We start from the raw sequence: 19,319 nt of genomic DNA on the forward strand, positions 1-19,319 counted from the left end.
ATATATATATATATATACATATATTCCTCCGATTCTTCAGGTAGAAGAATCTTTGCTATCACTTGGTAGTCATGGCAATGTCGATGGAATTTTCTACTGCCTTTTAATTAACGTTAATGCTTTAGGAAAGGAAATTTCTTTGGCTAGATATTTTTTAAAATTTACTTTTGGCAAGTATTTTCTTTCCTTTGAAAAACACAGCACTCTTTTTCTTTAAAATAATGGTCACTTTAAAACATTGTTTTTCCTGTTGATTTATTTCAAAAAAATTTATTTAGGATTTTAGAAATAGTTTATTGCTTACCCTCATTACTTTTTTTAGTTTTCCAGTTTTTTGTTCTAATTTTCAATTTTCTTTTCAATCTTACATTATTTTATACTTTTTTCAATTTATTTGATCATTAGATATTTTGAGTTTGGCAGTTTTACTGGATATTTTGATAATATTGCACACGGAAAGCTGAAAAATGATTTAGGGGTTGATGAAAATCTTCCACATTGTATGTTTACAATAAAGGATGTTGATATGGAACTTGCATTAAAAAAAGAATTTTTTGGACACAGAACTAAGAGTGGTATTTGATTAGGGATCATCTATAAATTATGCAACGAAAAATATATTTTAAAAACATAAGTAGGATATTAAGCTCTTTTACGCGGCAATTTTCATTAAACTTAATGGGGTATTTTTATTTAAAGACTCTGCAATAAAAAACTTTTGATCATTTTTGTTTTGTTTATTGTGAAAGTTTGTGTTACAAAATTTATGGTTGATCCCTTATGGGTTGTTTGTCTGTAGAATGCAAATTTCTTTTTGCACAAAAAAAAATTAATATACAATAATTTTATATATATATATATATATATATATATATATATATATATATATATATATATATATATATATATATATATATATATATATATATATATATATATATTTATATATTATATTTATCTGAAAACCTAGTTTTTACCTAATTTTAAAAAACGATGTTTTGTAAGGTTTTTTTATAGGTAGCAAAAGTCGTATTCACAAAAGCAGAACTTTTAATCGTTTATATGTTTAATCGTTTTGAGTGCAAAAGCTTAAATGAGAGTTTGAAAAAACTAATAATTGAGCTTGGTAAAAACAATTTTTGTGTTTGCTACCATCTAATTGCTGCTTGTCTCCTTAAAGACCAATTGTGGCAGGGTGTTAATCAAGGAAACAAAAAGTATGCTACTGGATTTTCTGCATTTTATTTCCAATGTGATATAATCACATTAAAAATATATAAATATAGTATATAAAATTTTAATAGTATATTTCCTAACAAGACAAAGTGCTTAATATTTACTTAAAATCTCAACATCTTAAATTCAAACTATACATAAGAAATAATATTTAGTATTATTGATTTTCTTTATCTACAAACTTTTCTGAATTGATTGGTTTATTTATCTATCAACTAACTTTATTAGGTATTTTATTTGCCAACCTTCAGAAAAAGCAGAAGAATGGGAGATTTTGCTTATGCTTCATCGAAGTAACCCCCAAGGAGCTTCAATGTATGGAAAACTTTGGACTTCTTTATTAGAAAACCCATCATCAGAAGACCAATTCAGAATTCTGTCAGATCTTCCCAACCATCATAAATGGATGTGGTATAAACTTGTTAAAGATGTAAAATATGAACAGAAGTTTTCAAATTCATGCCAATATTTTCCTGGTTCACCCAGAAACAGAATTCTTCAGGCCTCTTTTTATTGTGTTAGCTCTGATAACATTATTGTACCAATTTAAAAAAATGTTTTTGGTGTTAAAGAGACAGTTATATATTCATCTAGAAAAGATAACTTATCTCTAATAGTGTCAATAGCAAAAAAGAGTAGAATATCTAAAGAGAGTTTTCTTGACCAAGTTAGTATTTAAGAAAATTCCTCTAGTATAATTTCTATTATTTGTTAATTTCTTTATCAATTTGTTGTAGGAGTTTCAATATAATGATTTGCATTGTGGAAAAAAAGTGGTTTCAAATAATATTGACATCACAGATTCTATTAATGAAGTATTTTGAATAGCATTTAAATTAAATCAAAATAAGGTATGTTAAAAGTTTTCTTTAAATATACTTTTTTCTTTACTTTAATTTTTTTACAATATTTTATTCCAAATAATTAACAGAAAACAACCAAGTTTTTGTTTCAGGTTAACTTGGTTCAGCAAAAATCTTTAAGCAAAAGAAACAGTCTGTATGAATATTTTTGTGCTGAACTTTTTAGTCATGGCATTCTTGGTTATCGTGTTCGAAAACCATCTCTAAGTATATGTGTTATGAACAATTACAATCACAAGAACAGGAGTTTTCAAGTAGATTTATAATTTGTTTTTTTATGCAAATAGATTTATAAACAGTATATAGATATACATGTATATTCATATCACATTTGAAATTGTTATTCAAGTTTTATATGTTTATCAAGTTAAAAAAACATATTGCTGCCATATCCCAAACCTTCAAATTATTAATGGCAAACATTTTAAACCATTAAATCAGTTTAATAGCAGATTTAAAAATTATGTTCGCATATATTAATATATATATATATATATATATATATATATATATATATATATATATATATATATATATATATATATGCATGTATAAAATAAAACAAAATATACATTATGTTTAAAAGTAATATGTTTAATGTAATAAAGATTTAAAAACTTTATTTCTTAATAAGGATAAAGAATTTGTTCATTTAAAAGCTGAAACAATGTGTTCTACTACAATATACAACTGCTCCTGTAAAACATTCTCATTGCGTGTTCTTTTTCAATCAGAAAATTTGACCAATGTAAATAATTGCTGTCATTGTCATTTGTTAAACCAGCTAATGCAAATGCCTTATAATCCTGATTTCATTCCAGAAAATAGTTTATTAAACAAAACAAAAACTTATGGATAGTTTAGTCTATCTCAAATCAAATGTTTTTGAGTTAACTTCAAAATCTGGAGTTGAAAGACATTCGGTAGTTGCTAATTCATGTGCTTTTGTTACAATTTTTGAAATTTCAAAATCATCTCGCAAAGTAATAAAATGTGACAATTCATTATGTCAAATATCTGAAGGATGTACTTGTCAAATTAATAATCTACACAATGGTTGCTTATGTCCACATCTAAAAGTCTTTAAAGAATATTTTTATCTTGTTCAAAACACAGTAGAATCATTTTGTAATGACAAAGATAAAGTGATCTCTTTTGATTCTGAGTTAGAGGATAATCTACCAAGGGATAAGGTTTTTAGTTGTTTAAATTTTATTTTTATTTTTGGCTTTTGCATTAATTTTTTGTGTAAATTCTTGTTTTGATAAGTGGGAATATGTTTTTGATTTAGCATCTGGTTTGTGGACATTTGGAATTAGTGTCCCAAGTAAAAAAACTGTTTCCTATGACCAATTTAATTAAAAATTTAGCAATGACATTGTAAGAAGGCAGTCCGCTACCAATTGATATTGTTTTATGCCTGTTGTTCTAGACAACTGTGACTGTGGTGTAAGAACTTTTTTTAAAGTTTTTTTTTTAAGTTAAAATAGTTGATTGTGATTAATTTAATGAATTGTTTTTACAGATAAAAAAATTTTCTTTTTTTAACCAATATAACACTTATTACATATATAATACATTTTACATATATTATATATACAGATATATACAGATACAACTCATTTTATAGATACAAACATTTTACAGATATAACTCATTTTACAGATAAAACATTTCAGATATAACAACTTTTTCAAAATTTTTTTAAAGGGATCTCTAAGTACAACCAACATGCTTTAAAATGAAAGAGCATTTAAAAAATGTTTTTTTTTTTCTGCTGAATTTTAATAATATATTCATACTTACAAAAAATAGTTGCAAAATTCACTCAAAAACAATGCCATTTTAATGAATTGTTTTTTACATCTCGATTAATAGTAATAAAAATGATTCTTAGTACATCAAGTTAACTTTTAAATATCGACTTTAATTTTTTCTTTAATGTTCAAAAGAAAAAATTGTTTAAAAGTGATTACTTAGTTTAAATTTTAATTATTTTTGCAATAAAAAAGTATAAACAATATCATTTAATTAATTCAAAAATATAACTAAGTTGAATTATAATTGCAACAACATGGTTTACTTTACAAACTTTAAAACTTTATTTTATAAAATGGAAACAACAACTTTTATTTTTAATTTGAAATCGGTGTAACAATTTTTGTATGTACAACTTTTATGAACAGATCCAAATGAGATAATAAAAACAGTCTAAAAAAAAATAAAAATAAAATAGCATGAAATAAATAGAAAGTATGATATTTAAAAAAAAGTAACCTTAATATGTACACATTTATTATGTTTTAATACTTTATTTTTATACTCTTACATATGAAAGCATATCTTAATAGTACTTAAAAATCCCTTTAGTTTTAATTTTAAAATTTTTAAAGTACTGTAATAAAAGTATCCTAATGATGAGTACTTAAATATTAAATGAGGTAAAGCATAAGTTTTATTGTCAGGTCACCCTGCTACTGGTAGCATGTAATCAATTATGACCTACTTTGAGGCTGGTGAGTCTCTTCTAATGTAATAATTCCAGTGTAAGGATAGGAGGTGCTTACAAACCTTGGATGTTAATCTTTCAAGTACTACAGTCAACTCGATATCTTGAATACTTGATTTACAAACACATGATATCTCAAACTCTCTGTTTCAAACTTTTTTCTAGTTCCTTTAATATTACGCTTGGCTGGAATTTTTTTGATCTCAAACTCACCCATATAATATACTTTTTTACTAGTCCCCTGAGAGTTTCAGATATCATAAGTCAGGATGTAAAAATACTCTATCCTGATTTGCAAAACATACTAACGCCAGAATGGGCATCCATTTGTATTGCTTCAGTATTTTAATTCTTGTGCAAAATTCAAATGGCATATCGTTTCTTAACAAGGCCTGCAGTAGGGGATGTACTTTATGTGAAACCAAATAAAGTTTTAGACCAAAACAATAATTTTGAAATTAATGATAGGGAGGATGACAATGAGGACGACAGTCAAGATCTTAATAAAGGTGAAGAGCTAGGCTACATCAAATTTGAAAATCGTTCAGTTTCAAAAAAAGTTAGCATTATAAACTGTTTAAAAAATTACCTATTAAAAAAGATGAAGCATGTAAAACTAGAACTTGGACAGGTTGGAACTCAATATTTGATATGGTTGAACGCTTTGTCAAGTTAAGCAAATGTATTAAAATAGTTTTTATCCAAGCACAGTCTCCAATAACAACAGATTCAGAGCTGCGAATTCGTAAAGAATTAGTAATATTAGTCTGTAAAATTATGAGCCGCAGCACTTTGCTACCAAAACTAAAATGCCAGAAAAAGTTTTTTGTTTTGTTATAACACTATTGATACCTTATTGATACCTTATGAATAACACTATTGATACCTTATTTTTTTTAAATGTTACTACAAAAATAATAAGTAATAAAAATTAAAATAAAATATAATCAATTTGTTGATATGAAATACTACAAAGAATTTATTTCACAAAATTAACTGTTATATATATATATTTTCCATTGTCAACAAATTTTGGTACCCCTCCAGAAACAATAATGAATTGGTAATGCATGATTTTTCAAAAACAATAAATTTGTCAAGCATGGCTTTATAAAAACCATAATAATTTGGTAAACATGGTTTTTTTTTCCTGAATCCACGCTTTGAGTCTAATAATGTTTGGTTCATTTCAAGATAATTGACTAAATGCTTATTAGGCTGTTATGCATATGAAAAATATGCAAATCTTTGCAATCTAATTTTGAAGTATACTAAAAGATTTTTTACTGTCTACTTTATACCATATATTTGTGGAATTTAATCAACTTTAATATTCAATTAGATTATCTTATAAAGAAAAGTTTTGGTTTTATTAAGAGAGTATACTATTAATTTTTTGCTTTTAAAAAGAAATTATTAGTTGCTTTTTTCTTTAATTTCTTGTTTAAATGTGATATATATCACAGAGTTCTGTGTGATATAAGTCACAAAACCTAACATTGAAGTATACTAAAAGATTTTTTACTAACTGTCTACTTTATATTGTATATTTTTGGAATTTAATCAACTTTAATATTCAATTAAATTATCTTATAAAGAAAAGTTTTGGTTTTATTAAGAGAGAATATTAATTTTTTGTTTTTAAAAAGAAATTATTATTATTATTTTTTTAAATTCTTGTTTAAATGTGATATATATATATATATATATATATATATATATATATATATATATATATATATATATATATATATATATATATATATATATATATATATATAAATATCACAAAGTAATAATATAACATAATATATTATATGAAAACATCATAATACTATAAAATTTAGCAGTGCAGTTTAGATAGCTATTAGAGATTGGCAGAGTTATATAAAAGAATTAAGACTTCATCTTTTTGAATAACACTGCTAATCTTTAATAACTTGAATAACCTCTGAAAATCTCTCTATTAACTATTAGTATAGGTTTTTGTTTTTGAACACAGTACTAAAAGTTGATAATATTTATCTACTATTAGCAGATAAGTATACTATTATAGTAGACAAGTATAGTATACTTATCTACTATTAGTACTGTGCTCAAAAATATCCTTAGAGTAGTTTAAGGCTCAACAATATGCTTAACTATGTCTATAATAAGTTTAGAACAAGACTTTTTTTTTTTTTACAAAATCTAAGCTTCTTTATAGATATTAGCATTATGATTGTATGTAAAAAACATTTAATATTCTTTTTACATATAATCATAATGCTATATCCATTAATCAATAGATGGGAGCCTTTAAATTACTTCATTCACTGCTGCAGAAGAATCATAAATGTAATTAACTTAAGCTTTTCCTAACTAAAATATTGTATTGGGTGGAATGGTATTTAAATTGTGTGAAAAATACTGTGGAATCTAAAGTCAAATATTTTAGTGAGTATTAGATGATTTATTGAATTATAAAGAAGATATTTATTATAGTGCCCAAAAAAAGGTTAAAAAACACAATATCAGCATTAAATAGCTAGATATACTAACAAATTAACTAAAATATTAGTTTTTAACACAACAATTGCACCGCATTATAAGTACTTTGCATAAGTACTGAGATGATGAATACGTAAAAAATGAACATTTTTAAAAAATGACAAATTTTTTCATGATGAAAAAGTTTTAACTAAATACTAGTCATAATCAGTTTTGATGTCTTGCCAATACAACAGGAATTACATCCTGCACAAACATATATATATATATATATATATATATATATATATATATATATATATATATATATATATATATATATATATATATAAATATTAGGTGTATGATAAATTTTAAATCAACTAGCCTAGGGTTCTAAATGATGAACTTTTGCCTATAAATCACAGAAATGACATTGATTTTACCATACCTTGAAAAAACTTCCCGCACGTAAGACAGTTTCATATTTAACCATACAACACATAGCGGCCCAAAGGCTATTAATTATAATAAGTCAGCTTTATATACAATACACATGAGAAATACATGAGAATGAGTACCTACACTGTCCTACAGCATTTGTAGTGATGTTAATAATCTTTCAGATTTGTGTATTAGTATTAATAAATTTACAGTTAAGATATTTGTTTGTTCTGCAAGAAGAATGAATGTCCTCCATCAACTTTACAGCTCTCTTGGCTACTATGTTGGATCAAGGCACATCAAGCACTGATGGTTCCTTCCTCCAGTGGGTAGAAAAGCATTTTACAGCTTTGGAACACTTAAATTGGGATATTGCTGAAAGCAGGTCTTCATAAGCCGTCTCTGCATAGTGCTGGTTTGAAAACCAGGCCCGCGACCATGTAGTTGCGACGAAATTGCAAGTTATCCTCAGCTGTTCTCGCCAGTTTAAAAGAATGAAAAATGCAATAAGCGCAAAAATGCCTCTTGAGTTCCACCTGGCACTGTGCAGTGATGGCAGCTTGTGCCATTTGATACGAGGCCATTTTTCCTCATTTTTGTAAAACTTGTATGCTTCACAAAGCTGAAAAAGAAATTTAAAGTCATCTCTCCAGCCAAGGTTCTCATACTATGCTACCACTGTTGTGCCCTTGTAGGCATTTTTTAAATCATCATAATGCTCCTTAATCTCATCAATAAATTTGTAGTTAATGTTAGGCGACTGTGACTGTATAGGAAAAAAGAAATCCAACACATGTCGTAGAACAAGATCAAGAATGTGGTGTTGGCAGCCGATGTATTGAGGTTCATCGAATCCCTTGTCTCGAAATGTTTTCTGAAGCTTGGCTACAACTCCATTCTTGCCACCAATATTTACAGCTGTTGTGTCAGAGATGATCATCTGAATACTGTTCCATGCATTGTAATCATCAAGTAGGTCCTGTAGTGCTTTATATATGTTTGCAGAGGATCCACTGTCACGAGCCAAAATGCCAAGTTTTAATGTTCTTTTGTCATTTTTCAAGCATACAACTTGGTACTCAGTCTTGCCAATTTTCTTACCATCAAAATGCAAAGAAAATTTCTCTTCAGAGATCGGTTCCATGAGGCGGTTTTTAACTTGTTCTGCATCTCTGATTGTTCGACGCCAGACTCCAGACTGTGATGGTGTTGGGACACAAACTCCATCCTCAGCCAGACTTTGAAGCACCTGTGACGTTTTTCTGGTTGACAAAGAGTGACTAGACACTAGTTTGGCAGCAGACTTAGTTGACTGGCGTATTGCACGCTTTCTGGGAGATTCTCCTGGAACTGCCTCCAAGTCACCACTGCTACTTCCTTCCTCAGAATCCTCACTATTGCAGGAAAGTGGTACGGAGTTAACCGCTTGGTTTGTCGAGGGTTCTGATGTGCTTTTGGCCCTTTTTGATGGATGGATTGTTGACATAGGAGCCACTTTCATAGTTGTATATCCCACCCTGCCATCTGATTCAATTTGTACTTTGTACAGTTGTTTGTCCTCACAACAAAGCCAATTTCCATCTGGTTTTGTTATATCGAACATATGAGCAAGATTTTCTTCAAATACTGCATTTGGTCGCTTTCTGTGTTTCTCAAATGATGTGATAAGTTTGTCAACATTAGCAGACACTTGTTGTTTGGAAAGAACAGGAAAATTAAAGTTCTGCCAAAGATTCATAAATTCCTCTGATATTTTTGTTAGTCGATCATGTCATCCTTTCAATTCATCAAAGAGTCCCAAGAATCTTCCAACGAAATCTCTGTTGTAAGGCATTTTACACAATTTGTCGCTCATATCCTGTTTTACCTGTGGTATATTAGGACGGCGCTTCTTGCTTGATTTCAAATTTTGTATCCACATTTCACCAGCTGCTTCCACTGCTGATTTTGACTTTTTACTTTTAAAGGACATATTTTCAAAAATAAGCACTAAACAGCAGATCTTGCAAATTAATACTGCAAATAAACAAAAATTGTTTGAATGATATGAATAACTATACAATATACAATATTATATATTTACAGTTTTAAAAATCAAAGTCAAGCATAAGGAAGTATGAACTGGGAACAAAATCAAGTGACAAATCAAAAAAGTTAAAAGTGGTGAGGTGCTAGGTGCGGGAGGTTATTTTGTGATCCAATGAAATAAACCTCAAAACAGTGATCTATTGGTAAAAGTTCATCAAATGCAACATCAGGAAAATTAAAATTTTGAAAAAAGTTTCTTCATCATATACCTAATATATATATATATATATATATATATATATATATATATATATATATATATATATATATATATATATATATATATATATATATATATATATATATATATATATATATATATATATATATATATATATATGTATGTGTATATATATATATATACACTAGTGGCCATAGGAATGGACACCCCTTCAAAATATACGAAAACTTCACTTTGGTGTGTTTTTTAAAAGAAAATAACCATATTTATGCGATTTTCTATATTGATTATTATTTTTTGATGTGTTTAGATTAAAAAAAACTAAAATTTTGATATAAAAGTATAAAAATTTAATAACAAAGTGGCAAATTATGGTAAATTTACGTTTTTCAGCTTAAAAAACATGTTATTAAAAAAATGGCTTATAAAAAAAAACTTAATATTTTGTTGGATATCCATTATTTTTTATTACTTCAGCAATCCTAGGAGACATTGAGTCCACTAAATTGCCCAAATCTTCAGTGCTGATCATGTGAAACCAGGACTTGATTATGGCCTCTATTAATTGTTGCTTGTTTCCAGGTTTTTCTTTCCTTACAAGTTTTTTCAGCCGAGACCACAGGTTTTGTGTCGGACTCAGGTCCAGACTGTTTCCAGGCCACTTCAAAACGTTTATCTTTTTGGCTCTAAACCAATTTTTGACAGTTTTTGCGGTGTGGCATGTAGCACTGTCCTGCTTAAAAAAACACAGGTTTCTGTTTCGCCCTCAAACAAATCATCAATCGATGGGAGTAATTTGGCTTCTAATATATTTTCTTGATATTTTTTGGCGTTTAAAATACCATCCACAATATGGATACGACCCACAGCATCTCTGGTCATGCATCCCCACACCATTACACTTATGGGATACTTCATTGTAACTAATGTGTACTCAGGTAAAAGATCTTCACCGGGCCTTCTTCTCACATAATTGATTCCATCACTTCCAAAAATGGAAATCTTGCTTTCATCACTCCAAATAACTCTTGCCCAGTCTTCCTTTGTCCACTCCTTGTGTTCTTTTGCCCAAATCAAACGATTCTTTCAAAACTCCGGCGGCCTCTTAATCATTTTTAATTTCAGCTGAAACTCCGGTGGCCTCTAAATCATTTTTAATTTCAGCTGAAGTTGTTCTTCAGTTCTTAAGTGCAAGCAAATCATTATCATCCTGTCATCGTTGGTAGTTGTTTTCTTAATTTTTCCATTTTTTGGCATATTTTTGAAGGTATTGGTTGCCTTAATCCTTTTGCACACCTTCCTCACTCCAGATTTTGCTGCTCCATTTCCCAACTTTTTGGCAATTTCCATGTACAAATAACCTTCTCCATGTAATGTAACAGCTTTGCATCTCTTTGTAGGTACATCCTTTTAAAAAACTCATACACTAAATGAATTATAGTTCTTAAGGGATTGTCCATAAATTACACAACGCTAAATTTGTTTTAAAAACAGAAGTAAACAGATTATAAGCCCTTTTACAAGGCCATTTTCATTAAACTTAATGCACTACTTTGATTTTTGATTTAACTTAATGCTCTGCAAGGGAAAACATTTTTGTTTTGTTTTTGTAGTGAAATTTAGCATTGCGTAGTTTAATCTAATTAAGTAATAAATTGTATAAGGCATTGCAAGCTCAATTATTGCACAACCATTCAATATGTTAAACAAAAATTCTACTGCAGCCAAAATATTAAGAGATGTATAGAAAAAGAATTTAATTCACCTTGAGAAAAATAAAAGATTACGTTAGCGTAAATCTCAAAAATCATTTGAGCAATATGTAAAATGCCAACAAATTGTCTAATAATTAATTGATACACCAGCTTGACATCAGACTGTAAAAATGTGAAAGGACTAATAAAGAAAATTTCAGATGAATGTTTTGAACTATGGGCTAATTTGAATTTTTCAACAATAGATAAAAGATCAGTGCCAAGAATAATAGAAAAATTAATTAAAAATAGACAAATAGAAATCAAAAAACCAGGTAGTTGATGGTTTATTAGATATAACATAAGAGGATGAACTTTGGTTACATTCTGAAGAAAAAAAGTCTTTATTAAAAAGCAAATCTGGACATCTGGTAGAGTTGGATATAGTACAATAAAGCCTGATGATCCTCAAAAAATACATCCTTCAAAGAAAATTAAAAAACAAAACGTTCCATCGATGCCATCAACTTTAATTTGGAATAAATACAGAGAGGAACACGAAAGTAGTAATGAGTCAGTAAGTACAATGGCAGTGATTATGAACTTTCAATAAATATTAATAAACAAAAAATAAAACAGAGGAAAGTTCAGGCTGTTAAATTAGTTAGTCAAGCAAAGCTAAGTTCACAAAAAGCTGCCACAATGTTTATACAACTTCAAATGGCTGGTGTCAATCTTCCTACACCAACTCAACCAGCAATCTATATGGCAGTCATCAGAGAAGGTAAAAAGTTACAAGATAAATTTAGAAAAGAATTGAAGGTTGAGAATTGGTGTCTACATTTTGATGGAAAAAAGATAGCTGGGGCGGAACATCATGTTGTCATGATAAAGAACAATAAAATAGAGGTTAGGCTAAAGCCAATGGTATTGAAGAATGGAAAGTCAGAGATTTTTTGAAGGACTTCTAGGACTTTGGAATGAATATAATTTATGGGGATCTATAAAAATGATCCTGACAGACACTACAAATGTTAACACTGGGAAAATAAGTGGTGTGATAAAGAGAATAATGAAACATTTTAAACGTGTTGGCTTTCAGAATCCTCTCTATGTTTCTTGCCAACATCATATATTAAACTGATTATTAAAGTCATGTCTGGATGACTTTTATGAAGGTAATACCAAATTACCTGTCATATTATTTTGTTGAACCAATACGTAATAAATTTGACTATTTAACATTGAACTTTAACAATAGTAGTGTACAATTGAAGGAGAGTGAACTGAAATGGAGACATTACATGCAGTTTTTAAAGCATCTGATTAACATAGGGAAATACTTTTGGAATGAAAATAAATTTCCTAAGGTTAATTTTAAAAGTTTACCAAATATTAGCCAATCTAGATTGAACTCCCAGGCAATTTATTTACTACTTGCTTACATACTAATTCCTTCAGACAGACAACGAATTGAGATGGCAGTTAAACTTGTTACTGGAAAATGACCAGATATCTGGTTTTCAAACCTAATGTTTAACCTTGAAAATGGTAAAGAACTGGAGGAAGCCATTAAAGATCATCCAAAGGCTATCGATACATTCACAAAGTTTTGGTGTGATATTCCTTTGCCTATAAATATGCAAAGATTTAACACTTGTGCCGAACGAGCAGTAAAAGTTTTAGAAGATATCAAAAGTCTTTGCAAATCTGAAGAAACTTTGTATTTAAAGTATTTATTAACAAATTATGATTAAAGCAAATTCAAACCTTTTTAGTTAATGTAGTTTTATCAATATAGTTTTTTTAACATTTTAATGTTTTGTTAATTTTACCAATATAGCTTTATTTATATGATATATATATATATATATATATATATATATATATATATATATATATATATATATATATATATATATATATATATATATATTTGTTATTTATTTGAGCATAACTTATTATTTAAGACAAAGACGAAAACATTTGACTTCAAATAACCAGTAAAGAATTTCTAGGCGTATTTGCTATGTGATTAACAGCTTTTGGCTCGGCTTTCTAGTAGGCCAGTGAGTGATATATAGGCTGTAAATATATACATATATATACATATATATATATATATATATATATATATATATATATATATATATATATATATATATATATATATATATATATATATATATATATATGTATATATGTATATATATATATGTATATATATATATATATATATATATATGTATATATATATATATATATATATATATATGTATATATATATATATATATATATATGTATATATATATATATATATGTATATATATATATGTATATATATATATATATGTATATATATATATATATATATATATATATATATATATATATATATATATATATATATATATATATATATATATATATATATATATATATATATATATATATATATATATATATATATATATATATATGAGCTCAGTGCAAAAACTTATTTTCTAAGCGCATGCCAAATTTCATTAAAAAATATTATGTAGCAGACACCTATTTTTTTTGTAGCAGAATAGTTACTTATGTGCTGTAAGAATGTGTTATTTTGTAGAGTTTTGAACCAAAGTATATACTTTTAGAAAAAGTTAAAAAGTTAGGCATTATTTTTATGTTGCTTTTTTTTAGTATTTACCACCGCTATTATTAAATTTACTGTTCTGAAAAAATTCGTTGTTGATCAGATGTAAAATTTATATTAAAGGAATGTTGATAACTTTTTTAAATCTTTTTTTCCCTGTGCAGAAACTTATTTTCTAAGTGCATGCCGAATTTCATTAAAAAACATTATGTAGCAGAAACCTTATTATTTGTTGCAGCAAAGGTACTTAAGTTTAATTTTTTCCGGATTATAACGGTAAGCAGAGGGGGGCTAACAACAAGTTTCTGTAAAAAGATCCTTGTTAGCCCCCCTCCCCCTATATGTATATTATTATAATATATAATAACATTAATAGTATATATATACATATATATATATATATATATATATATATATATATATATATATATATATATATATATATATATATATATATATATATATATATATATATATATATATATATATATATATATATATATATATGTTTATGTGTCTATAATAGATTTGAAAACGATATATAATGATAATAATTTTATTGTAATATTTTATAGTTATTTTTATTACTTATTATAAATTATTTTTTATATTAAATTTAAAAATAAATTTATCATAATAAAAAGGATATGCAAGTTGGTTATGATAAGTGAGTGAGATATCACTCATAGGTAATATCATAATACAATATCATCAGTAACATAATTGATAGATTATAGGTGATATATCACTAGATAATAACCATATGGTTATAAAGCTTATAATTATTATCATGATGAAATTTAAGCCATTGGTAAAGTTAACTCATGATTGATTAAACTCAATATTTATTGCATACAAATGATTTCAATTAAATCTTTATGCTTAAAACAGAAACAAGTAACCAATTTTCATTGGAAATTCTTTTTTCATTTTAGAAATAACTCAATGTGACATTGTATGGTATTATGGGTCCCAAAAAGAATATGTGTGTGTTTTGTGGTGCAGCGAAAAACTATTTAGAATCAAACTTTGCATTGCCTTTGCAGGAAGACAACGATTGTAAAAATGGACATATTCTGTTTCTATTCGTTAACAATAATGAATCACATCAATTAACTTTTGAGCAAGTCAATAAACTTTATGGCTTCAATATTTGTTATAGTCAGATTAAATTTCTTGTTAATGTATCAAAAAAATGGGCTTGCAATTTTTTAAGAGATTCGAAATGTTTTGTTGACTTCTGCAACGAGCCTTTTATTTGTCAAGCAACAACATTGCCAGCAACACAATCATTTCAGTCAACCCCAAATTTAAGTAAAATGGTTTCATCTTTGTCAGTTGCCTCATCTCCTAAACATATTAGTATTTTGTCTTCGCCTAATAAAAGAAGTCCTTTGTTATCCAGGTTAAGAGCTGACCAGTTGATTCCAAGAAAAAAACTTTTAAAACGGAGATTATTTTATTATTATTTAACTTTTAAAACGGGTGTTTTTGCAACTGAAATTGCTACCGAAAAAACAAGGCCAAGATTTAAACATATCAATGAGACTATTGCTCGCAAAGAGAGGACAATTCGAAGTTTGCGCAATAAATTAAAAGTTCAGCGTCTAAACTTACAGCTGAATAAGCTTCAAATTTTCAGTACAAAAAGTACAAAGCACCAGATGTAAAAAAGTTTACTCATTTGATATTTGGGCACTTATCTATGACATCCTGAAATGTCAAGTTCCTACACGCAGTGTGCCCCAACCTCTTCATAAAGTAGGGGAATTTTTTGGGTATAGATTTAGTGACATTCCGCATCGCAAAACTGTGGAGCAGATGATGCGCAAGCTGGGTATTATTTCAAAACTCCAGGCTGCTGAGATAATATACTGTGTACAAAGAATAATATACTGATGTACAAAGCACCATTATCAGCAACATAACTAACACAATGAGTGACAGAGTGGCAGTGAACCATGCAACTATAACAAAGTTAAACACTTTTTGACAGAAATCTCTAAATGAACTGAACTGTCACCTTCACCCATTGGATACAATCACTTCTGCTTGCAAGTCATCACTTAAAGCTTTGGAAACTTCAAAAGGGAAGCTTTTTGATAGAGATTGTTTTGCAGCAAACATTGTTGTTCAGTTAAATAAACTCTGTTACAAGGATGGTAAAGGTAAATAAATATGCTAGACTCTTATCATATTTTTACTATAATGATGAATTATAGTAAAAATATGTATTTGAATTATTTTATTTCAAGTTGTTATTTTGAATTTAAATCTGAACATAATAAATGTTTTGATTAACATACTTGTTTTAAATTTGCAAATAAGTTCTTTGAATTGCACTTTTGGTTTTAATTTTGTTTTTATAAGTGATCCAAAAAGCTTTGTCACCTTTTTGGATGAGCATGGTCTTCCTAGAGGACTTATACCACGCTATAGGGGAAATTGATTGCGCATACTTTTTCATACATGTGGAATTTTAATACATCACTACCATAAACTTCAGAGTTTTCTTTTTTCTGGAGTAGTGTTATGTAGAGGACTGAGAAATAGTCTTTTCCGAGACTTTACATCTGAAACGGGTTAGATGTTATGATTGATTAATAATTAAAATGTTTGGTTCTTATTTTTTTATGGCATATTTTATTTAATTTTAGGTATATGCGAGATGTGTGCCCTAGGTTTAATTGGAAAGTTAGTACTGGTCCCTGGATGAAAAAATTGTCCTGTTGCACCAGGACTTGACTACTTGTCTGGCATACAAGTGATCAAAAATGTTTGCAATGTACTTGTTGAAAACAGCACAAAGGCTCTTTCCCTTATTCACCAAAAAACAGACTTTTTTGGAGGTGATCTCATTGATCCAGTTTTTCAATCACTTATAGATTTTTGCCCAAGGACTGATAAAATGAGAGACGCATTAGCCAGCTGTCTAAATGCTGTCATTAGTGTTATTAAGCGTCAGTATGTGCGACAGTTTACTATGACCTTAACTGACCAACTTAAGTCCCAGACAACTTGTGGGTATGTTTAGTGCTGCAAAGCAAAAAGCTCCTAATGCCACAATTTGTTATTTGTCATCAAAAATTCGCGCATGCAAGAATAAGATAACTGATTTACTTTCTAAAAAACCAACTGATATACGAAATAAATTGATAGCCTGGTCTATCTCCTCAGCCGGTAAAAAGCGCTTAGCAAACATACAATGTCATGAAGAAAAGAAGGCGGAATTGATTAAACGCATGGCTAAAAAGATTCAAAATAAGGAAGAGAAAGGAAGAAGATAATTGGAAAAAATATTTAAAAAATGCGTGCCTCTACAGGTAAAAAAACTCTTCCCAAATCTGGAAAATAATGAAACTGCAGATATTGAAGACATTCTCAATGGAGATGCTGTTGGAAGAAGTATATGCCACATGTGGTATGATGCTGACACTAAAAGCCAAAATATGTACTACGGCAGGCTTCTTAGCATTAAAAAAAAAAATGCTTTATATATAGTTTCCTATTGGAAACCAAATGAAAATGAGGACAATGATGCTGTTGAATACGATATGAACAAATATCAATTATCTGCAGACATCATAAGCAGTGATTTGATGTTATCATAAGCATATTGTGTGCAAATAGGTAGTAAAAAGGTATATGTTATTGTAAATAATAACATAATATATATACTTACATTAATAGATTTCATTTACAAATGTAGATTTTTGTATTAGATCTATTTTACTCTTTCACCCCTTTACCCTTTCACCCCTACCCTTTCACCCCTACCCTTTACTCTTTCACCCCTTTACCTTTTCACCCCCCCTCCCTTCCCCTCTTTTTTTTGTATTCTTATAAAAGGATTTTTTTTTAATTCATTAATTGTATATATCAGTTTTTATTTCAGGTAGTTGGGTAGTTACCAATATCTAATAATGTTGATTTGGTTGCAAAGTGAGCACCATTTACATGAACACCCTCCTGGGAAAAAGGAAAGCTCACTTCAAGTTAAACTGAACTATTTAGTTGACTTGTCATAAATATGTTGATGATGATGTTTGTGATACACAGATGCTAATGCATTAACAAGACAAAAAGTTAGTGTTAAGTCATTTTATTTAACCAGTATACCTTAGACATTTTATATTATAACCTATTTTAATGTATTTTATTTCAAGTATTATGGTGAGTAGTTGCTCAAGAAAACATTAAAAGGTTGGCTTTTTTTATTCATCAATGATTTTTCTATTTAAATGTGTTATACACCAGGAGTTCTTGTTATATTGATTTAATAGTTTTAATTGATTCCTTTATGGTTTGGTTATAATAAGATCATTATTTTTCTAACTTTCATTTTTATATGTCGCATCTATTTTATTTCAGGTATTATGGAGAGAATGAAGTAAAGCAAACATTGAGGGATCAACTTGCTTCTATTGATGTATCTATTTTAATGGTAAATTATGTTATGCATCAGAAGTTAAGTTATTTTGATTTATTTTTACCCTAGAGCATATCAGGTATATTTTATTTATTATTGCAAGGTTTCAACTAAGAACATGTAGAAGAGTAGAGTTTTGTTTCTATGAATGTCGATGCCTTATAATATGATAAGAAAATAGTTAGATTATATTTATTAATAGTTAGATTATATTTATTAGTGCAGTAGTAACAGTTAGGTACTTATTAATCAGGATATTTGACTTCTTTTGCCTTGATGATTGTGCATTATATTTTTTCAGAGATCTATTTTATTTTAGATACCGTTTAATAGTGTTTCTTCTATGGACTAAAGAATCGACTTTTTATCTCTTAAGATGTCAATGCTCAATGGTAAAAAGAAAATTTGTGCCTTGTTCGTATTATGAAGTCAAAATCTTCACACACAAAAAATGCAATTTTCATAGCCATAATTCTGTTATAAACATTATTAAGCAAACGGGAAAATAATTGTTTAAGTGTATTTTTTTTTATCTACTAATTATATTATACAAACAAATAACCATTTACATTTGATTGGCGTATTTATTTTATTGGAGTAGAATAGTAATCTATTTTAGAAGTGGTGTATATATCGGAATTGATATGGAAACTGCTTATCTTAATATTTGACATAATATATTTCCGCTAATTATATGTTTAGGTCAGTGTCGTAGTGCCGCTATTGCAATTGCACAAGTCCCACTATTTTTTACGGCCCCACCAATAATA

The 19,319-nt window shown here is 28.0% G+C and overlaps 1 long non-coding RNA gene across 2 annotated transcripts; it reads left to right on the forward strand.

Moving 5' to 3' along the window:
• The first annotated feature begins 403 nt into the window (after window positions 1-403).
• Window positions 404-19,117, forward strand: LOC136087374 (uncharacterized). 2 transcript variants are annotated; one of them, XR_010641753.1, is made up of 11 exons: window positions 404-575; window positions 1,018-1,217; window positions 1,465-1,903; window positions 1,974-2,087; window positions 2,266-2,353; window positions 15,056-16,288; window positions 16,778-17,761; window positions 18,016-18,205; window positions 18,287-18,323; window positions 18,492-18,564; window positions 18,869-19,117. It is a non-coding gene; the product is annotated as an uncharacterized LOC136087374 (long non-coding RNA). The 2 variants fall into 2 exon arrangements; XR_010641754.1 differs by lacking the exon at window positions 404-575 and having other exon boundaries at window positions 2,192-2,353.
• The last annotated feature ends 202 nt before the right edge of the window (window positions 19,118-19,319 follow it).

Source organism: Hydra vulgaris, chromosome 11, assembly GCF_038396675.1.
Source record: "Hydra vulgaris chromosome 11, alternate assembly HydraT2T_AEP".
Lineage (NCBI taxonomy): Eukaryota > Metazoa > Cnidaria > Hydrozoa > Anthoathecata > Hydridae > Hydra > Hydra vulgaris.